Consider the following 21,754-nt stretch of genomic DNA (forward strand, 5'->3'; position numbering starts at 1 on the left):
AGTAAAAGTGTGAAAACAATTACTTGTCCAATACCGGGGTTGTGCATGATTTAGATTCGTTGTGCAAGGATCATAGAGCATAGCCAGACTATATGATTTTGTAGGGATAACTTTCTTTTGGCCTTGTTATTTTGAAAGTTCATGATTACCTTGCTAGTTTGCTTGAATTATTATTGTCTCCACATCAATAGCAAACTATTGTTTTGAATCTAATGGATCTGAACATTCACGTCACATAAGAGGAGTTACAAAGGACGTCTATGCTAGGTAGCATGAAAGCATAAAAAATTCATTCTTTATCACTTCCCTACTCGAGGACGAGCAGGAGTTAAGCTTGGGGATGCTTGATACGTCTCAAACGTATCTATAATTTTTGATGGTTTCGTGCTGTTATCTTGTCAACTTTGGATGTTTTATGTACCTTTTATATCTTTTTTGGGACTAACTTATTAATTCAGTGCCAACTGTCAGTTCCTGTTTTTCTGTGTTTTTGACTCTTTTCAGATCTGATTTTGGAACGGAGTCCAAACGGAATAAAATCCCCGAAATAAAATTTTCTAGAACAGAAGAAGATCGGGGGACTTGAGGGCCAAGGCAGGAGAGCTACAGGGGGCCCACAAGCCCTGTAGCCGCCACTAGGGGGGCGTCGGCTACCAGGCTTGTGGCCTCCCTGGCGCTCCCCTGCCCTAGCTATTTCGCCTATATATTCCCTAAAATCTAGAAAAAATCAGGGCATCCACGAAAACACTTTTCCGCCGCCGCAAGCTTCCGTTTCCGCGAGATCTCATTTGGAGACCCTTCCCGGTGCCCTGCCGGAGGGGACTTTGGAGTTGGAGGGCTTCAAATCGACATCATCGCATGTCCAATGACTCATGAGTAGTCCACTTCAGACCTACGGGTCCGTAGTTAGTAGCTAGATGGCTTCTTCTCTCTCTTGGATCTTCAATACAAAGTTCACCACGATCTTCATGGAGATCTATCCGATGTAATCCTCTTTGGCGGTGTGTTTGTCGAGATCCGATGAATTGTGGATTTGTGATCAGATTATCTATGAATTATATTTGAGTCTTTGCTAATTTCTTATATGCATGATTTGATATCCTTGTAAGTCTCTCCGAGTCTTGGGTTTTGTTTGGCCAACTAGATCTATGATTCTTGCAATGGGAGAAGTGCTTGGTTTTGGGTTCATACCGTGTGGTGACCTTTCCCAGTGACAGCAGGGGCGGCAAGGCACGCATCATGTTGTTGCCATTAAGGGTAACAAGATGGGCTTTTATCATAGATATGAGATTGTCCATCTACATCATGTCATCTTGCTTAAGGCGTTACTCTGTTCTTATGAACTTAATACACTAGATGCATGCTGGATAGCGGTCGACGTGTGGAGTAATAGTAGTAGATGCAGAAAGTATCGGTCTACTTGTTTTGGACGTGATGCCTATAGATATAATCATTGACATAGATGATGTCACGACTTTGCGCGGTTCTATCAATTGCTCGACAGTAATTCGTTCACCCACCGTCTACTTGCTTTCTTTAGATAAGCCACTAGTGAACACTGCTGATGCAACAAAATACCTTCCAACGGTGCTAGAAACACGTGCTGACGGGAGACTGTTCTTGTCTTGATTCTCCTCAGCAACGGCACCGGGAATCCTTCTGCTACGGCTACGCTTTTAGGGACTTCCTAGGAAAATATGCAAAGGATTTCCCCGTGGCCTTGGAGCCTTGCGTTGGTGTTCCCTCGAAGCGGAAAGGGTGATGTAGCACAACGGTGGTAAGTATTTCCCTCAGTTTTGAGAACCAAGGTATCGATCCAGTGAAGGAGTATCACAAGTGCCTGCACAGACACAAGAAGCTTGATCCCAACGCTATGAAGGGGTTGTCAATGCCTTATAGATTGTTTGCCAAGTGAGAACTGAAAGCAACAAAGTAACAAAGCAAAGTAAAAGCAGAGTTGTAAATGATAGGTGTGAATAGACCCAGGGGCCGTAGTGTTTACTAGTGGCTTCTCTCATGAAAGCAAGTAGACGGTGGGTGAACGAATTACTGTCGAGCAATTGATAGAACCGCGCAAAGTCGTGACGTCATCTATGGCAATGATTATATCTATAGGCATCACGGCCAAAACTAGTAGACGGATACTTTCTGCATCTACTACTATTACTCCACACGTCGACCGCTATCCAGCATGCATCTAGTGTATTTAGTCCAAAAGAACAGAGTAACGCCTTAAGCAAGATGACATGATGCAGATGGACAATCTCATATGTACGACAAAGCCCACCTTGTTACCCTTGATGGCAACTACACGATGTGTGCCTTGCTGCCCCTACTGTCACTGGGAAAGGTCACCACACGGGAAGAACCCAAAACCAAGCACTTCTCCCATTGCAAGAATCATAGATCTAGTTGGCCAAACAAAACCCAAGACTCGGAGAGACTTACAAGGATATCAAATCATGCATATAAGAAATCAGCAAAGACTCAAATATATGTCATAGATAATCTGACCAAAATCCACAATTCATCGGATCTCGACAAACACACCGCCAAAGAGGATTACATCGGATAGATCTCCATGAAGATCATGGAGAACTTTGTATTGAAGATTGATCGCGCAATCTCTGGCCGTAACTAGACGAATGCTTATAACAACAAACCTTCTCCTGCAACGGCACCATAAGAATGCTGAAAACACTCCCCAGTAATGAGATTAGAAGAATGTTGTTGATGGCCCACCAATGCGTGGGTTCGCAGCAGTTTTCGAGGGTAGAGTATTCGACCCAATTTGTTGATAAGCCAGTCAGGAGGTGAGAGAATACCCTCGAGTATTACAGCTGAATGTGTCAGATTCAACCACACCTGAAAGATTATTATCTGCAAGCACAGTAGTAACAGCAAAGTAGTATGATAACAACGGTGTCAGAAACGATCTTTTGACGACAGACTATTCCTAACGATTGTATCAATGGCGCCTTCGTTGCCGCGTCGACGGAAGTTGTCTATTCCCGTCAACGGTAGGTGAACCAACAGTGTAGCAGGTAGCAGCAGTGTAACGAGGAATAGCTGTGGCAAGGAACAGCAGTAGTGACAGCAGTAGCAAGTAGCAACAGTAGTAGCAACAACAGAGCAAGACAAGTAACAGCAGTAGCAACAGTAGTAGTAGCAGCAGAGCAAGACAAGTAACAGCAGTAGCAACAGTAGTAGCAGTAGCAGAGCAAGACAAGTAACAGCAGTAGCAACAGTAGTAGCAGCAGCAGAGCAAGACAAGTAACAACAGTAGCAACAGTAGTACAAACTCGTAGCAATGGGTTGGTGATTTGTTTGGATGATATTCATCATGCAACAGCTATAACACGGAGAGATATGTGGCTAGCTCCCGTTCGTCAATGTGATGTAGGCATGCATTCCGTGTGTAGTCATACGTGCTTAGGGAAAAGAACTTGCATGACATCTATTGTCCATCCCTCCCGTGGCAGCGGGGTCCAAAAGGAAACTACGGGATATTAAGGTTCTCCTTTTAATAAAGAACCGTACCACCACATTAGCACTTGGTGAACACATGAACTCCTCAAACTATGGTCATCACCGGGAGTGGTTCCGGTAATTGTCACTCCGGGGTTGCCGGATCATAACACATAGTAGGTAACTACAACTTGCAAGATCGGATCTAAAACACACATATATTGGTGACAACATAATAATTTTAGATCTGAAATCATGGCACTCGGGCCCTAGTGACAAGCATTAAGCATGGCAAAGTAGTAGCAACATCAAATCTCAGAACATAGTGGATACTAGGGATCAATCCCCATCAAAACTAACTCGATTACATGATAGATCTCATCCTACTCATCACCGCCCAGCGAGCCTACGAATAGATTACTCACGAACGACGAAGTGCTTCATGGAATTGGAGAGGGAAGAAGGTTTATGATGACGATGGCGATGATTTCCCCTCTCCGGAGCCCAAGACAGACTCCAGATCTGCCCTCCAGATGAAGAACAGGTGGTGGTGGCGCCTCCATATCGAAAACGCGACGAAAACTTCTCTTTTTTATTTTTTCTGGGACGAAAGACAACTTATAGAGCTGGAGTTGGGGGCGGCAGGTGCGTGTGGTCCCCACAAGCCTGCCCACCGCCACCAGGAGGGTTATGGCGGACCAGGAGCTTGGGGCCCACTGGCCCACCCCCTGAGGTGGATCTTGGCGCAGATATTTTTGATATTTTCCAAAACTTCTCCCCGTAAATTTTCAGGACGTTTGGAGAACTTTGATTTCTGCACAAAAATAACACCAAGGCAATTCTGCTGAAAACAGCGTCAGTCCAGGTTAGTTCCATTGAAATCATTCAAATTATAGTCCACAACAAGGGCAAAAGAGTTTGGAAAAGTAGATACGTTCGAGACGTATCAACTCCCCCAAGCTTAAAACCTTGCTTGTCCTCAAGCAACTCAGTTGACAAACTAAGAGAGAAAGAAAAACTTTGACAAACTCTATTTGATCTTGTTGTTGCAACTATGTCTAACTCACAACCAGAATTTCAGCAAGATCACAAGTTAACCACATAAGCAAATGACACAAAGGTCTCACGGTAAACTAATATCAATGGCATAATCAGCTAACGAGCAAATAATAACGAGTTTCAAATACCAACACTTCAATCAAAAGAAGCATGAAGCAATATGAATAGGTGGTATCTCGCTAGCTCTTTCTGAGACCGCAAAACATAAATGCAGAGCACTTTCAAAGATCAAGGGCTGACTAAACATTGTAATTCATAGAAACGAAGATCCAGTCATAATCATACTCAATATCAATCAAAAGCAAAGCATAAAAATGACACAGGTGCTCTCTAATTGGTGCTTATATAAGAGGAGAATGACTCGACAGGAAAATAAATAGACAGGCCCTTCGCAGAGGGAAACATTGATTTGCAGAGGTGCGAGAGCTCAAGCTTTCAAAACAAAGATAATAATTTTGGGTGGGATGCTTTCATTGTCAACGCAATGACCACGAGTTCTCAATATCTTCCATGCTAACATCAATCCGGGGGAGTCTTGTTTTAACTCCCCCACCACCAATCAATCACACTCCACGGCTAGCCGAATCCTTGGGTACCGTCCATACTAACATCAATCCGGGGGGAGTCTTGTTTTAAAGTTATGTTTTCGATTTAAGCGTGGAACTGGGCATCCCAAATACCAGCCCTTTCTCGTGAATGACTGTGAATAAACACATGTCGAGGATAACACTCCTAGCATGGAAGATACCAATAGCCCTATGTCACCACATGAGCGGTTCGGGCATGCAAAATAGATTATTTCTTGAAGGTTTAGAGAATGGCACATGCAAATTTACTTGGAACGGCAGGTAGATACCGCAAATAGGTAGGTATGGTGGACTCTCATGGAAAAACTTTTGGGTTTATGGAAGTGGATGCACAAGCAATATTCCCGCTTAGTACAAGTGAAGGCTAGCAAAAGACTGGGAAGCGACCAACTAGAGTTTGACTAACATTTAATGCAGGCATGAACAGGATATAAATCACCATGAACACGAACATCATAGAGGCTATGTTGATTTTGTTTCAACTACATGCATGAACATGCGCCAAGTCAAGCCACTTGAAACATTCAAAGGAGAATACCATCCTATCATACTACATCATAGTCATCTCAAAATCTATGTTGGCATTCAAGACAAACCATTATAAGCTCTCAGCTAAATTAGCATGGCATCAGAAACTATGATCTCTAAGTTGTCATTGCAAACATGGTTCTCTCACAACAAAGCTAAATCTGGGTTGACAAGCTAGTCATATTTACAAAAACAAAATAGATAGAGTTCATACCAGCTTTTCAGTCTCAGTCACTTCATCATATATCATCATTGTTTCCTTTCATTTGCACGATCAAACGATGAAAATGATAATAAGCGCATTGGACTAAGCTGAATCTGCAGGCAAACACAAAGGAGAAGACAAAGTAATATGGCTCTTTGAAAACTAAACAGATAAGCATGTAAGAACCAATAAACATTGTAACCAATATCTTCTACCTTGACACAAAGAAAAAGAAAAGTATTTACACGGGAAAGCTCCCAACAAGCAAAAGAAGAAAGAAAAATCTTTTGGGTTTTCTCAAAAGGACACAAAACAAGAAAACAAGAAAACGAAAATAAACTAGCATGGATAATACAGTGGCAAAGTGTAAACACCGGCTAACAAAGTGAAAGCATAAGCATGAATGTAAAGTCAGTAAGAACACGTACTCCCCCAAGATTAGGCTTTTGGCCTAGCTTGGTCTACTCCCATGGAAGATCCTGGCGAAACCCAAAGTCATAATGGGTGTTATACGGGAGTGCTACAGCCACTGCCTGAATAGCCGCCTCGCAAAGTCGAGCAGTCGTCGCCTCCCTCTCATACTCCTCTACCTCTCCTATGGTTATGTAGTATCTTCATTTTACGTGAAAGTCAAAGAAAGCAGGAGCAGGAAGGGTAATATGGAAAACACGCTGCCGGTTAAATATCAAGCGGTATAGGAGGGATCCATGATCTCTCTCAAGGAACTGGTAGCGTGTTAGAGCAACACGATCAAGGTAGGCTGTACGGAGAGGAGGGTCTTCTGGACGGATGGATACCCCAAGAAAATTTGCTAAGCGTGTAGCATAAACTCCACCAAAGAAATCCCCCTCATTGGCATTTTTATTCAGCCTCCTTGCTATAATAGCTCCCATATTGAAGCTCCTGTCACCTGTTACTGCGCTCTTAAAGATACTCAGGTCGGAAGAGCATAGGTGACTATGTGCACCCTTGCCGTTAATGCACCTACCTATGAAGAGGGCAAGGTAGTGCAAGGCAGGGAAATGGATGCTTCCTATGGTGGCTTGCGTGATATCTCTGGTTTCTCCCACAGTTATACTCGAGACAAAGTCTCTGACCGAAGACTTACGAGGATCATTAACACTACCCCCATCGGGTATCTTGCAAATCCTATTGACATCCTCCAGATCCACGGTATAGGATTTATCGTACAGATCAAACAGTATGGATGATTCACGACCAGCTAAATATTTAAATCTACGCACGAAGGAGGCAGTGAGCATAGCATACTGTTCACATTTATCTGAGAGGAATTCTTCTAACCCGGCATTGCGGACAAGTGCATCGAACTCATCCTTGAAACCTGCTTCGATCATGAACTCATCGGAAGGCCATTCACATGGTTGTACCGATGCATCCCTTAGTTGAAAAGGTTCGGGCTCCCGAAAGGATAGATGAGGACCCTTCTTACTTGAGGAACCACCATGAAACTTCCTCCTGAACATAATTTCCTTTTGCTGAAATTTTTGAAGTTCAAGAGAAAAGTGAATAAAGACCAACCACACCTTGTAGCAACTACTCCTACTAGTGCCTAGAGACCGTATCACGCGCTAAAACTACTTGGGACCAGCTAAAATCAACCTTTCAAGCTCAAGAACAGGGTCACCAAGGTAGCAAGAATTCGTGAAGGATAAAGCACTAGAGCAAAAACTAATTGGACCAATGGAGGAGTCACTTACCAAGGAGTAATTTCCCCAAAACGGTTCGGAGAATGGTGCTTTGAGCAAGGAGATCGAAAATCACTGCCAAATGAGCAAGAACACGGGTTTGAGCTGCGAAACAATTTTTTTTGGAGGTGGAAGAAGATGCTGAGAGCTGGAATGAGTGGAGGGGATGCTTGTGGGCTCCACAAGCTTGCACCCCGCCACCAGGGGGGTAGGTGGCGGTGGGGGGGGGGGCTTGTGGCCCACTGGTCAGGGCCCCTGGCCAGCTCTCAGGCCCAAAATTTTCAAAAATTCCAGAAAAAATCATACTAAATTTTCAGGACCATCGGAGAACATTTATTTTCGAGGTATTTTTCTCTAGGACGCTAAAATAGAAAACAGGAAAAACTAAACTAATTCTATCATTTTTCTTCTAAGCAACAGAAAAGGAAAACTCAAAACATAGGTATGTGACTCTCTGATTCATCCGTTTCATGGTCATCGAAAGAAATCCGTCAATGGGATTGATCAAATCCTTATGACAAAACCTTCTCGAATCGCAAGAGAGAACGGAGTATTTTCGAATAGCCACTAAGTCACCTCAATGGGGATATGTATCTCCCCAACAAGAAAGTCATACTTCATCTTGACACGAGGAATAGGGCATTCAAAGCTCCCAATGAGAATCGATGAAGTCTTTTCGATAGCATTGATGCAATGTACTGGATATCGTTTCTTCGGAAAGTGCACTGTGTGCTCATTACCGTTGACATGGAAAGTGACATTGCCTTTGTTGCAATCTATAACAGCCCCTGCAGTGTTTAAAAAGGGTCTTCCGAGGATGATAGCCATGGCATCGTCCTCGGGAATATCCAAGAGAACAAAGTCTGTTAAGATAGTGGTATTAGCAACCATAACACGCACATCCTCGCAAATGACGGCAGGGAAAGCAGTTGATTTGTCGGCTATTTTCAGAGTAATTTCAGTGGGTGTCAACTTGTCCAACTCAAGTCTACGATAAAGAGAGAGCGGCATAACACTAACACCGGCCCCAAGGTCACATAAGGCAGTTCTTACATAGTTTCCTTTAATGGAGCAAGGTATAGTGGGCACTCCGGGATCACCAAGTTTCTTAGGAGTTCCGCCTTTGAAAGTGTAATTGGCAAGCATGGTGGAGATCTCAAGATCTGGTATCTTCCGTTTATTAGTCACGATATCTTTAATGTACTTGGCATACGGAGAGATATTGAGCATATCAGTTAACCGCATCTGCAGAAAGACGGGTCTTATCATCTCAACGAAGCGCTCAAAATCCTCATCATCTTTTTTCTTGGATGGCTTAGGAGGAAAGGGCATAGGTCTCTGAACCCATGCCTCTCTTTCTTTACCATGCTTCCTAGCAGTGAAGTCATTCTTATCGTACTTCTTAGGTTGTGGGTTATCAGGATTAACCGTAGGTTCAATCTCCATATCCTCATCATGGCTAGGTTGAGCATTATTATGAATCTCACTGTCCACATTGTTACCAGGTTCATATTCTTCACCAGATTGTGTTTCTGCATCAGACGCAGAAATATCATTAGGTTCTTCAGGTGTGACAGTATTTGATGAACTGGCGTGCAGGTTTCTATCATCCTTCTTCTTCTCCTTAGGATGACTAGGTGTATCAGCATTGACTCCTTGAGAATCTTGATCAATTCTCTTAGGATGACCTTCAGGATACAAAGGTTCCTGAGTCATTTTGCCTCCTCTAGTAATGACTCTGACAGAGTTGTCATTTAATTCATTGAGCAGGTCATTCTGAGCTTTAAGTACTTGTTCTACCCGAGTAGTAATCATAGAGGCATGTTTACTCAAAAGCTTCAGAGCATTGACATTTCTGTCTACACAAGCACTTAAATGGCTAAGCATACAAGTACTTTGTTCCAAATGTGTGCTAACATAATCATTGAAACTCTGTTGTTTGGCAACAAAGTTGTCAAATTCATCAAAGCATAGGCTAGCAGGTTTATCAAAAGGAATATCACTCTCATCAAACCTACGGAGAGAATTCACTTCCACTACCTGTATCGGGTTATCGAGACTGTGGATCTCTTCGATAGGTGGTAGATTTTTGACATATTCAGATCTAATGCCTTTCTCTTGCATAGATTTCTTGGCTTCTTGCATATCTTCGGGACTGAGGAGTAGAATACCTCTTTTCTTAGGAGTTGGCTTAGGAGGTGGTTCGGGAATAGTCCAAGCATTACCGTTGATCAAGAGGTTATTCAGTAGGGTCTCAGCTTGTTCTACAGTTTGTTCCCTAAAAACACAACCGACACAACTATCTAGGTGGTCTCTAGAGGCATCGGTAAGTCCGTTATAGAGGATATCAAGTATCTCGTTCTTCTTAAGAGGGTGATCAGGCAAAGCATTCTGTAGCTGGACGAGCCTCCCCCAAGCTTGTGGAAAACTCTCTTCTTGGAGTTGAGCAAAGTTGTATATTTCCTGCAAGGCAGCTTGCTTCTTATGGGCAGGGAAATATTTCTCACAGAAGTAATAGACCATCTCCTGGGGGACTACTCACACATCCAGGAGCAAGAGAGGTGAACCAGACTTTAGCATCATCCTTTAGAGAGAAAGGAAACATCTTAAGGATATAGTAGTGGTGGATCTTCTCCTCATTAGTGAAAAGGTTGGCTATTTCGGATAGTTTGGCAAGATGGGCTATCACCGTCTCACACTCATAACCGTGAAAAGGATCAAATTCTACTAGAGAGATTATCTCAGGGTCGATAGAAAATTCATAATACTTATCGGTGACAAAGATAGGCGAAGTGGCAAACTTCGGGTCATTTTTCATCCTAGCTTCCCGAGATTTTTTCTTCCACTTGAGAAGTAATTTCTCAGTGTCATAGGCATCCTTACACGCAAGAAAATCCTCAGCTATCTCTCCCTCCATAATGTAACCCTCAGGTATAACAGGCAATTCATATCTAGAGAGCTAGATCTAACAGGAGCAAAAGCAGGTTCTATCTCAATAGTATAGGCAGTTTCAGAAGCATCACGAGCATTGGCAGTAACTCTAGCAATATGAGCATCAAGGAACACTCCTAGTGGAACATCAGGCAAAGGAGTATCTCTAGCAGTATCAAGCATAGCATCATCGGGCAAGATAGCATCTCTAGCATCATCAGGCAAAGCAGTATCAAGCATAACATCTCTAGCAGTATCAGGCATAGTATCAAGCATAGTATCATCACGCATAGTATCAAGCATAGCATCTCTAGCAGTAGCATCATAAGCATCATCAAGCACAGGCGACATATCAAGATTTCTAGCAGGAGATGATGTCGCAAACTTACTCATAACTGAAGGTGAATCAAGTGCAGAGCTAGATGGCAATTCCTTACCTCCCCTCGTAGTTGAGGGCAAGACTTTGCTCTTAGGATCCTTCAGATTCTTCATAGTGATCAGCAGATATAAATCCCAACTGAATCAGAGAATATAGCAATACCTCCCCGGCAACGGCGCCAGAAAAATGTTGATTGCGCAATCTCTGGCGTTAACTAGACGAATGCTTATAACAAGAAACCTTCTCCTGCAACGGCACCAGAAGAATGCTGAAAGCACTCCCTAGTAATGAGACTAGAAGAATGTTGTTGATGGCCCACCAACGCGTGGGTTCGCAACAGTTTTCGAGGGTCGAGTATTCGACCCAATTTGTTGATAAGCTAGTCAGGAGGTGAGAGAATACCCTCGAGTATTAGCAGCTGAATTTGTCAGAGTAAACAACACCTGAAAGATTAGTATCTGCAAGCACAGTAGTAACAACAAAGTAGTATGATAACAACGGTGTCAGAAACGATCTGTTGACAGCAGACTATTCCTAACGATTGTACCAATGGCGCCTTCGTTGCCGCATCGACGGAAGTTGTCAATTCCCATCAACGGTAGGTGAACCAACAGTGTAGCAGGTAGCAGCAGTGTAACGAGCAATAGCTGTGGCAAGGAACAGCAGTAGTGACAGCAGTAGCAAGTAGCAACAGTAGCAAGCGACAGTAGTAGCAACAGTAGTAGCAGCAGCAGCAGAGCAAAACAAGTAACAGCAGTAACAACAGTAGTAGCAGCAGCTGAGCAAGACAAGTAACAACATTAGCAACAGTAGTAGCAGCAGCAGAGCAAGACAAGTAACAGCAGTAGCAACAGTAGTAACAGTAGCAGAGCAAGACAAGTAACAGCTGTAGCAACAGTAGTAGCAGCAGCAAAACAAGACAAGTAACAGCAGTAGCAACAGTAGTACAAACTCGTAGGCAATGGGTTGGTGATTTGTTTGGATGATATTCATCATGCAACAACTATAACACGGAGAGATATGTGGCTAGCTCCCGTTCGTCAATGTGATGTTAGCATGCATTCCGTGTGTCGTCATACGTGCTTAGGGAAAAGAACTTGCATGACATCTATTGTCCATCCCTCCCGTGGCAGCGGGGTCCAAAAGGAAACTACGGGATATTAAGGTTCTCCTTTTAATAAAGAACCGTACCACCGCATTAGCACTTGGTGAACACATGAACTCCTCAAACTATGGTCATCACCGGGACTGGTTCCGGTTATTGTCACTCCGGGGTTGCCGGATCATAACACATAGTAGGTAACTACAACTTGCAAGATCGGATCTAAAACACACATATATTGGTGACAACATAATAATTTCAGATCTGAAATCATAGCACTCGGGTCCTAGTGACAAGCATTAAGCATGGCAAAGTAGTAGCAACATCAAATCTCAGAACATAGTGGATACTAGGGATCAATCCCCATCAAAACTAACTCGATTACATGATAGATCTCATCCTACTCATCACCGCCCAGCGAGCCTACGAATAGATTACTCACGAACGACGAAGAGCTTCATGGAATTGGAGAGGGAAGAAGGTTGATAATGACAATGGCGACGATTTCCCCTCTCCGGAGCCCAAGACGGACTCCACATCTGCCCTCCAGATGAAGAACTGGTGGTGGCGGCGCCTCCGTATCGAAAACGCAACAAAAACTTCTCTTTTTTATTTTTTCTGGGACGAAATACAACTTATAGAGCTGGAGTTGGGGGCGGAAGGTGCCTGTGGGCCCCACAAGCCTGCCCACCACCACCAGTGGGGTGGTGACGGAGCAGGGGCTTGTGGCCCACTAGCAAGCCCTGAGGTGGAACTTGGCGCAGATATTTTTGATATTTTCCAAAACTGCTCCCCGTAAATTTTCAGGACGTTTGGAGAACTTTGATTTCTACACAAAAATAACACCAAGGCAATTCTGCTGAAAACAGCGTGAGTCCAGGTTAGTTCCATTCAAATCATGCAAATTATAGTCCAAAACAAGGGCAAAAGAGTTTGGAAAAGTAGATACATTGGAGACGTATCAAAGATCCAAGAGAGAGAAGAAGCCATCTAGCTACTAACTGCGGACCCGTAGGTCTGAAGTGAACTACTCACGAGTCATTGGAGGGGCGATGATGTTGATGAAGAAGCCCTCCAACTCCAAAGTCCCCTCCGGCAGGGCACCAGGAAGGGTCTCCAGATGAGATCTCGCGGAAACGGAAGCTTGCGGCGGCGGAAAAGTGTTTTCGTGGATGCCCTGATTTTTTCTGGATTTTTAGGGAATATATAGGCCAAAGACCTAGGGCAGGGGAGCGCCAGGGGGGCCACAAGCTTGGTTGCCGCGGCCTCCACCCTGGCCGCAGCAATAGGGCTTGTGGGCGCCCCATGGGCCCACTTGCTTGGCCCTCAAGCCTACTGATCTTCTTCCGTGATGGAAAAAATCATTTTAGGGATTTTATTCCGTTTGGACTCCGTTCCAAAATCAGATCTGAAAAGAGTCAAAAACGCAGAAAAAACAGGAACTGGCACTTGGCACTGAGTTAATAAGTTAGTCCCAAAAAAGATATAAAAGGTAAACAAAACATCCAAAGTACACAAGATAACAGCGTGAAACCATCAAAAATTATAGATATGTTTGAGACGTATCAAGCATCCCCAAGCTTAACTCCTGCTCGTCCTCGAGTAGAGAAGTGATAAGGAATGAATTTTTGATGCTTTCATGCTAACTAGCATAGATGTCCTTTGTAACTCCTCTTATGTGACGTGAATGTTCAGATCCATTAGATTTAAAACAATAGTTTGCTATTGACGTGGAAACATTAATACTTCAAGCAAACTAGCAAAGTAATCACGAACTTTCAAAATAACAAGACCAAAATAAAGTTATCCCTTCAAAATTATATAGTCTGGCTATGCTCTATCATCATTGCACAACGAATTTAAATCATGCACAACCCCGGTATTGGCCAAGTAATTGTTTTCACACCTTTACTTTCTCAAACCTTTTCAACTCTCACACAATACATGAGCGTGAGCCATGGTTTTAGCACTATAAGTGGTGTGGAGTGTGGTGGAGGTTGCAAGACAAACAAGGACAAGATGATCACATTAACTAGGCATATCAATGAGGTTTGGAGATGCTCATCAATAGATATCAATGTGAATGAGTACGGATTGCCATACAAATGATGCACTAGAGCTAAGAGTATGTGAAAGCTCTTAAAGAAAACTAGTGGGTGTGCATCCAACTTGCTTGCTCACGAAGACCTAAGGTAATTTTGAGGAAGCCTATCATGGGATTATACAATCCAAGTTATATAATGAAAATTTCCCACTAGCTATATGGTGGTGACAAAATGAGAGACTCTCAATCATGAAGATCATGGTGCTTAATACGCAGAAGTGTGAAAAAATGGTAGCATTGTCCCTTCTCTCTTTTTCTCTCATTTTTTTGGATGGGCTCTTTGGCCTCTTTTTTTATATATTTTTTTGGTGGGCATATTTGGCCTCTTTTATTTCCTCACATAGGGCAATGCTCCATCAATGATGATCATCACACTTACAACTCAAAACTTAGAGCAATGATGACTCTATATGGGATGCCTTCGGTAGTGTACCGTGACAATGATCTAGCATGGCATAGACATAAATGGAAACATCATGCTAGCTATCTTACGATCATGCAGTGGAAATGTAGACGTGGTGGCACATGTCATGGTGGTAGTTGCATGGCAATATATCTCGGAATGACTTTGAAAAAGCCATAGTAGGTAGGTATGGTGGCTGTTTTGAGGGAGGTTAATGGTGGGTTTTGTGCACCGGCGAAAGTTGCACGGCACTAAAGAAGATAGTGATGGTGGAAGAAGAAAATGCATCTAAACCATGGACTCAACATTAGTCATGAAGAACTCATATACTTGTTGCAAAAGTTTTATTAGTAATCAAAACAAAGCATTTAACGCATACTCCTAGGGGAAGGGTTGGTAGGTATAAACCATCGCGTGATCCGGACCGCCACACAAAGGATGACAATCAATAGACTAATCACTTAGCGGTTCACCATACGTGCAAGCTACGGGAATCACTAACTTCAACACAAGTATTTCTAGATCCACAACACTTTACTAGCATAACTTCAATATTACCATAACGACAACTCAAAACTAGTTGAGATGAATCAAACTTCTCTAACTATTCAATGCACATGAAGGTGGAAGTTTTCGTATCCCTTTGGATAACTACCCCTTTTGAGACTACTTTCATAGCATAGATCAACTACCAAGCCACGCACCGTCGTGCTCTAAAATATATAAGTGAAGCACATAGAGCAAAATCAACTAGCTCAAAAGATGTAAGCGAAGCATATGTGAGATGAATTGTCTACCAAAGGATATAAGTGAAGCTCGACAAAATCATGGTGAGTGCATGTCTCTCTCTCTCTCTAGGTGTGCAGCAAGGACGATTGTGACACAACAAAAATAAAAGACTCCTACGATACAAGACACTCCAAGCAAAACACATAACATGTGGTGAATAAAAATATAGCCCCAAGTAACGTTACCGATGGATTGAAGACGAGGTATGCCTTCCCGGGGCATCCCCAAGCTTAGGATTTTACGGCATCCCTGAATCTCTTGGGGTGCCTTGGGCATCCCCAAGATTGAGCTCTTGCCACTCTTTATCTTTTTGTCCATAAGAACTTCACCCAAAACTTGAAAACTTCACAACACGAAACTTAAACAGAAACTCGTGATAACATTCGTATAAGAAAGCAAACCACCACTTCCTTAGGTACTGTAGCAAACTTGAATTCTACTTATGCTGATGTTTGGTTACTGTATTTTCAATCTTCCATGGCTAATACCCACCGATACTATCCATAGTTTCATCAAAATAAGCAACCAACATAACAAAAAACAGAATCTGTTAACAGCAGACCAGTCTGTAGCAATATGTATACTTCGTATACTTTTGGTACTTCAAAAATTCTGAACAATTACGAAAGTCTGAAGCATTTGCGTAGAAATCAGCAGCAAAAAGAATCAACTCAAAAGCTCTTACATAAAAAAAATTAAAATTCTTTTCGTGAGCAGAAAGTTTATGTCTTTTCCAGCATGACCAAACTATCATCCCCAGGACTAATCATAACGGTTTTGCTTGGCACAAACGCAAAAAGAAACACAAAAAACACAATCATACCAGAATTATGAAAGTGTGGAAAACACAAAACATAAAGAAAAAGGATAGATTCATTGGGTTTCCTCCCAACAAGCGCTATTGTTTAACGCCCTTAGCTAGGCATAAGGTGATGGGATCACGTATAGTCATCTTCGATGCTCAAACCATCAGTAGGCCTCGTCATAGATTAATAAGGAAATCTTATTTTCTTTCTTGGAAAGTGCTCCATGCCCTTCTTTAGGGGAAATTGAAATATAATATTCCCTTCCTTCATATCGATGATAGCACCAATAGTCCTTAGGAAAGGTCTACCAAGAATAATGGGACATGAAGGATTGCACTCTATGTCAAGTACAATGAAATCCACGGGTACATAGTTCTTATTTGCAACAATAAGAACATCATCGATCCTTCCCATGGGTTTCTTGACAGTAGAATCCGCAAGATGCAAATTAAGAGAACACTCTTCAATCTCATGAAAACCAAGAATATCACATAAATATTTTGGAATCGTAGAAACACCAGCACCCAAATCACACAAAGCATTGCACTCATAGTTTTTGATCTTGATTTTGATAGTAGGTTCCCACTCATCATGAAGTTTTCTAGGTATAGAGACTTCTAGTTCGAGCTTCTCTTGAAGAGATTTCATCATAGCATCTACGATATGCGCGGTAAAGGCTTTGCTTAGGCTATAAGCATGTGGAGAGTTTACAATGGATTGCATCAAAGACATGCATTCAAAGAAGGAGCAATTATCATAATTGAATTCCTTGAAATCCAAAGTGGGAGTTTCATTACTACCCAAAATTTTGATTTCTTCTACTCCACTCTCCACACCTTTATCATTAAGATAGGTGGACTCCGAATCATTGGGGTGTTTTTCAACCAAAGTGGATTCATATCCAGCCCCTTCATCAATAAGTTTGACACGCGAAAACAAAGATTCAAGAGGAGACACACCAACACCTTAAGATCATCGTGATTTGCATCACCAGAACGCACCCTTTTAAACCATTCATGCCTAGCGCGAATTTGGGCGGTTCTTTCTTTGCTCTCATTCATGGAGACACGCATAGCTTTCAAAGTTTCATCCAAGTTGACCTTGGGAGGAGCACATCTAACTTTAAAAGCATCAATATCACAAGACATCCTATCAACGCTCTTAGCCAAATCGTCTATTTTAAGTAGTTTTTCCTCTGTGGACGCATTGAAAATCTTTTGAGAGTTGATGAACTCTTTGATATTACTCTCTAAATCAGAGGGTAATTTGTTGTGATTTCCACAAGTTTTGTTGTAGGAATTTCCATAATTGTTAGAGGAGTTACTAGGAAAAGGCCTAGGAACATAGTTTCCTCTAAAAGCATTGTTGTTGCCAAAATTGTTACTACCAACAAAATTAACGTCCAAACTAGCGTTGCTACTCTCAATCAAGGAAGATAGTGGCATGTCATTAGGATCTAAAGGACCGTTTCTACTAGCAACCAAATTCATCAACTCGTCCATCTTAGCACTAAGCGAGTTAATTTCTTCTATAGCATGTACCTTTTTGCTAGCAGGTGACCTTTCAGTATGCCACTGATAGTAGTTGGTCATGATATTCTCTAGGAGTTTTGTAGCGTCTCCTAACGTGATTTCCATGAACGTTCCACCTGAGGTGGAGTCCAAGATATTGCAAGAAGCGAAATTCAAACCAGTGTAAAATATTTGTATAATCATCCACAAACTCAAGCCATGAGCGGGACAATTTCTAATCATAATCTTCATCCTCTCCCAAGATTGTGCAACGTGTTCATGATCAAGTAGCTTGAAATTCATGATATCGTTATGTAAGGAGATGATCTTAGCCGGCGGAAAATACTTGGATATGTAAGCATCTTTGCACTTATCCCAAGAATCAATACTACTTTTAGGCATAGAAGAAAACCAAGTTTTTGTGCGATATCGCAATGAGAAAGGAAAAAGCTTCAACTTAATCACGTCATTATCCACATCTATTTTTGTTTGCATATTGCAAAGCTAAATGAAGGTATTGAGATGGGATGCGGCATCTTCACTAGGAAGGCCAGAGAATTGCTCTTTCATAACAAGATACAGCAAAGCTGCGTTGATTTCATACGATTCCGCACTAGTGGCGGGAGCAATCGGAGTACTAATAAAATCATTATTATTAGTGCTCGAGAAGTCGCAAAGTTTGGTGTTTTCAGCCATTATGACTTCACCAAACAAACAAGCACACAAGCAAGCAAGAAAACCGGCAAAGGAAAATAGCAAAGGCAAAAGAAAACGGCAAAGGAGAAAGGCAAATGAAAACGACAAATGTGAAGTGGGGGAGAGGAAAACGAGAGGCAACTGGCAAAAAAACAGTAAATGCACGAGATGAGTTTGTGAGACCTACTTGGATAGATCTCTCCTTCCCCGGCAATGGCGCCAGAAATACTTCTGTTCATGCAACAAAATACCTTCCAACGGCGCCAGAAACACGTGCTGACGGGAGAATGTTCTTGTCCTGATTCTCCTCAGCAACGGCACCAGGAATCCTTCTACTACGGCTACGCCTTTAGGGACTTCCTAGGAAAATATGCAAAGGATTTCCCCGTGGCCTTGGAGCCTTGCGTTGGTGTTCCCTCGAAGCGGAAAGGATGATGTAGCACAGTGGTGGTAAGTATTTCCCTCAGTTTTGAGAACCAAGGTATCGATCCAGTGAAGGAGTATCACAAGTGCGTGCACAAACACAAAAAGCTTGCTCCCGACGCTATGAAGGGGTTGTCAATCCCTTATAGATTTTTTGCCAAGTGAGAACTGGAAGCAACAAAGTAAAAAAAGCAAAGTAAAAGCGGAGGTGTAAACGATAGGTGTGAATAGACCCGGGGGGCGTAGTGTTAACTAGTGGCTTCTCTCATGAAAGCAAGTAGACGGTGGGTGAACGAATTACTGTCGAGCAAGTGATAGAACCGCGCAAAGTCGTGACGTCATCTATGGGAATGATTATATCTATAGGCATCACGTCCAAAACAAGTAGACCGATACTTTGTGCATCTACTACTATTACTCCGCACGTCGACCGCTATCCAGCACGCATCTAGTGTATTAAGTCCAAAAGAACAGAGTAACGCCTTAAGCAAGATGACATGATGCAGATGGACAATCTCATATCGACGACAAAGCCCACCTTGTTACCCTTGATGGCAACTACACGATGTGTGCCTTGCTGCCCCTACTGTCACTGGGAAAGGTCACCACACGGTAAGAACCCAAAACCAAGCACTTCTCCTATTGCAAGAATCGTAGATCTAGTTGGCGAAACATAACCCAAGATTCGGAGAGACTTACAAGGATATCAAATCATGCATATAAGAAATCAGCAAAGACTCAAATATATATCATAGATAATCTGATCACAAATCCACAATTCATCGGATCTCGACAAACACACCGCCAAAGAGGATTACATCGGATAGATCTCCATGAAGATCATGGAGAATTTTGTATTGAAGATCCAAGAAAGAGAAGAAGCCATCTAGCTACTAACTACGGACCCGTAGGTCTGAAGTGAACTACTCATGAGTCATTGGAGGGGCGATGATGTTGATGAATAAGCCCTCCAACTCCAAAGTCCCCTCCGGCAGGGAACCGGGAAGGGTCTCCAAATGAGATCTCGCGGAAACGGAAGCTTGCGGCGGCGGAAAAGTGTTTTCGTGGACGCCCTGATTTTTTATGGATTTTTAGGGAATATATAGGCCAAAGACCTAGGGCAGGGGAGCGCCACGGGGGCCACAAGCTTGGTTGCCGCGGCCTCCCCCTAGCCGCGGCAACAGGGCTTGTGGGCTCCCTCTGGGCCCACTTGCTTGGCCCTCAAGACTCTTGATCTTCTTCCGTTGTGGAAAAAATCATTTTGGGGATTTTATTCTGTTTGGACTCCGTTCCAAAATCAGATCTGAAAAGAGTCAAAAATGCAGAGAAAAGATGAACTCACACTTGGCACTGAGTTAATAAGTTAGTCCCAAAAAAGATATAAAAGGTAAAAAAAACATCCAAAGTTGACAAGAAAACAACGTGAAAGCATCAAAAATTATAGATACGTTTGAGACGTATCAAACACTACGGCCCCCAGGTCTATTCACAACTATCGTTTCCACTTTCACTTTTACTTTGCTTTGTTTACTTTTTGCTTTCAGTTCTCACTTTGCAAACAATCTATAAGGGATTTACAACCGCTTCATAGCGTTGGGTGCAAGCTCTTTGTGTTTGTGCAGGTACTTGTGACTCGACACGATTCTCCCACTTGATCGATACCTTGGTTATCAAACTGAGGGAAATACTTATCTTCGCTGTGCTACATCACCCTTTCCTCTTCAAGGGAACACCAACGCAAGGCTCCAAGGCCACGGGGAAATCCTTTGCATATTTGCCAAGGAAGTCCCTATAGGCGTAGCCCGTGACAGAAGGATTCCTGGCGCCGTTGCCAGGGAAGGTCTGTTGTGGCAGTAGCACCCCCTCCCGGTGAACTTCCAAAACCCATTCGTCACTCCCGGTACAATCCCGGTAATGCCCGAAAACCTTCCGGTAACGAAATAAAGTCATCCTATATATCAATATTCATTTCTAGACCATTCCGGAAACCCTCTTGACGTCCGTGATCTCATCCGGGACTCCGAACAACATTCGGTAACCACACATATAACTCAACTATACTAAAACATCATCGAACCTTAAGTGTTTAGATCCTACGGGTTCGAGAACTATGTAGACATGCCCCGAGGTACTCCTCGGTCAATATCCAATAGAGGGACATGGATGCCCATATTGGATCCTACATATTCTCCGAAGATCTTATCGGTTGAACCTCGGTGTCAAGGATTCATATAATCCTGTATGTCATTCCCTTTGTCCTTCGGTATGTTACTTTCCCGAGATTTGATCGTCGGTATCCGTATACCTATTTCAATCTCGTTACCGACAAATATCTTTACTCGTTCCGTAATACAAGATCCCGTGACTTATACTTAGTCACATTGCTTGCAAGGCTTGTGTGTGATATTGTATTACTGAGTGGGCCCCGAGATACCTCTCCGTCACACGAAGTGAGAAATCCCAGTCTTGATCCATACTAACTCAACGGACACCTTCGAAGATACCTGTAGAGCACATTTATAGTTACCCGGTTACGTTGCGATGTTTGATGCACACAAGGTATTCCTCCGTTGCCAGTGAGTTATATGATCTTATGGTCATAGGAATAAATACTTGACACGCAGAAAACAATAGCAACAAAACGACACGATCAATATGCTACGTTCATAGTTTAGGTCCAGTCCATCACATGATTCTCCTAATGATGTGATCCAGTTATCAAGTGACAACACTTGCACATAGCCAGAAAACCTTGACTATCATTGATCAACTGGCTAGCCAACTAGAGGCTTTCTAGGGACATTGTTTTGTCTACGTATCCACACATGTATCTATGTTTTCATTCAATACAATTATAGCATGGATAATAAACGATTATCTTTAAATAGGAAATATAATAATAACTATTTATCATTGCCTCTAGGGCATATTTCCAACACTCTCCCACTTGCACTAGAGTCAATAATCTAGTCCTCACATCGCCATGCGATTTACATTGTAATAAATCGAACACCCATATAGTTCTAGTGTTGATCATGTTTTGCCCGTGGAAGAGGT

Source organism: Hordeum vulgare, chromosome 7H, assembly GCF_904849725.1.
Source record: "Hordeum vulgare subsp. vulgare chromosome 7H, MorexV3_pseudomolecules_assembly, whole genome shotgun sequence".
Lineage (NCBI taxonomy): Eukaryota > Viridiplantae > Streptophyta > Magnoliopsida > Poales > Poaceae > Hordeum > Hordeum vulgare.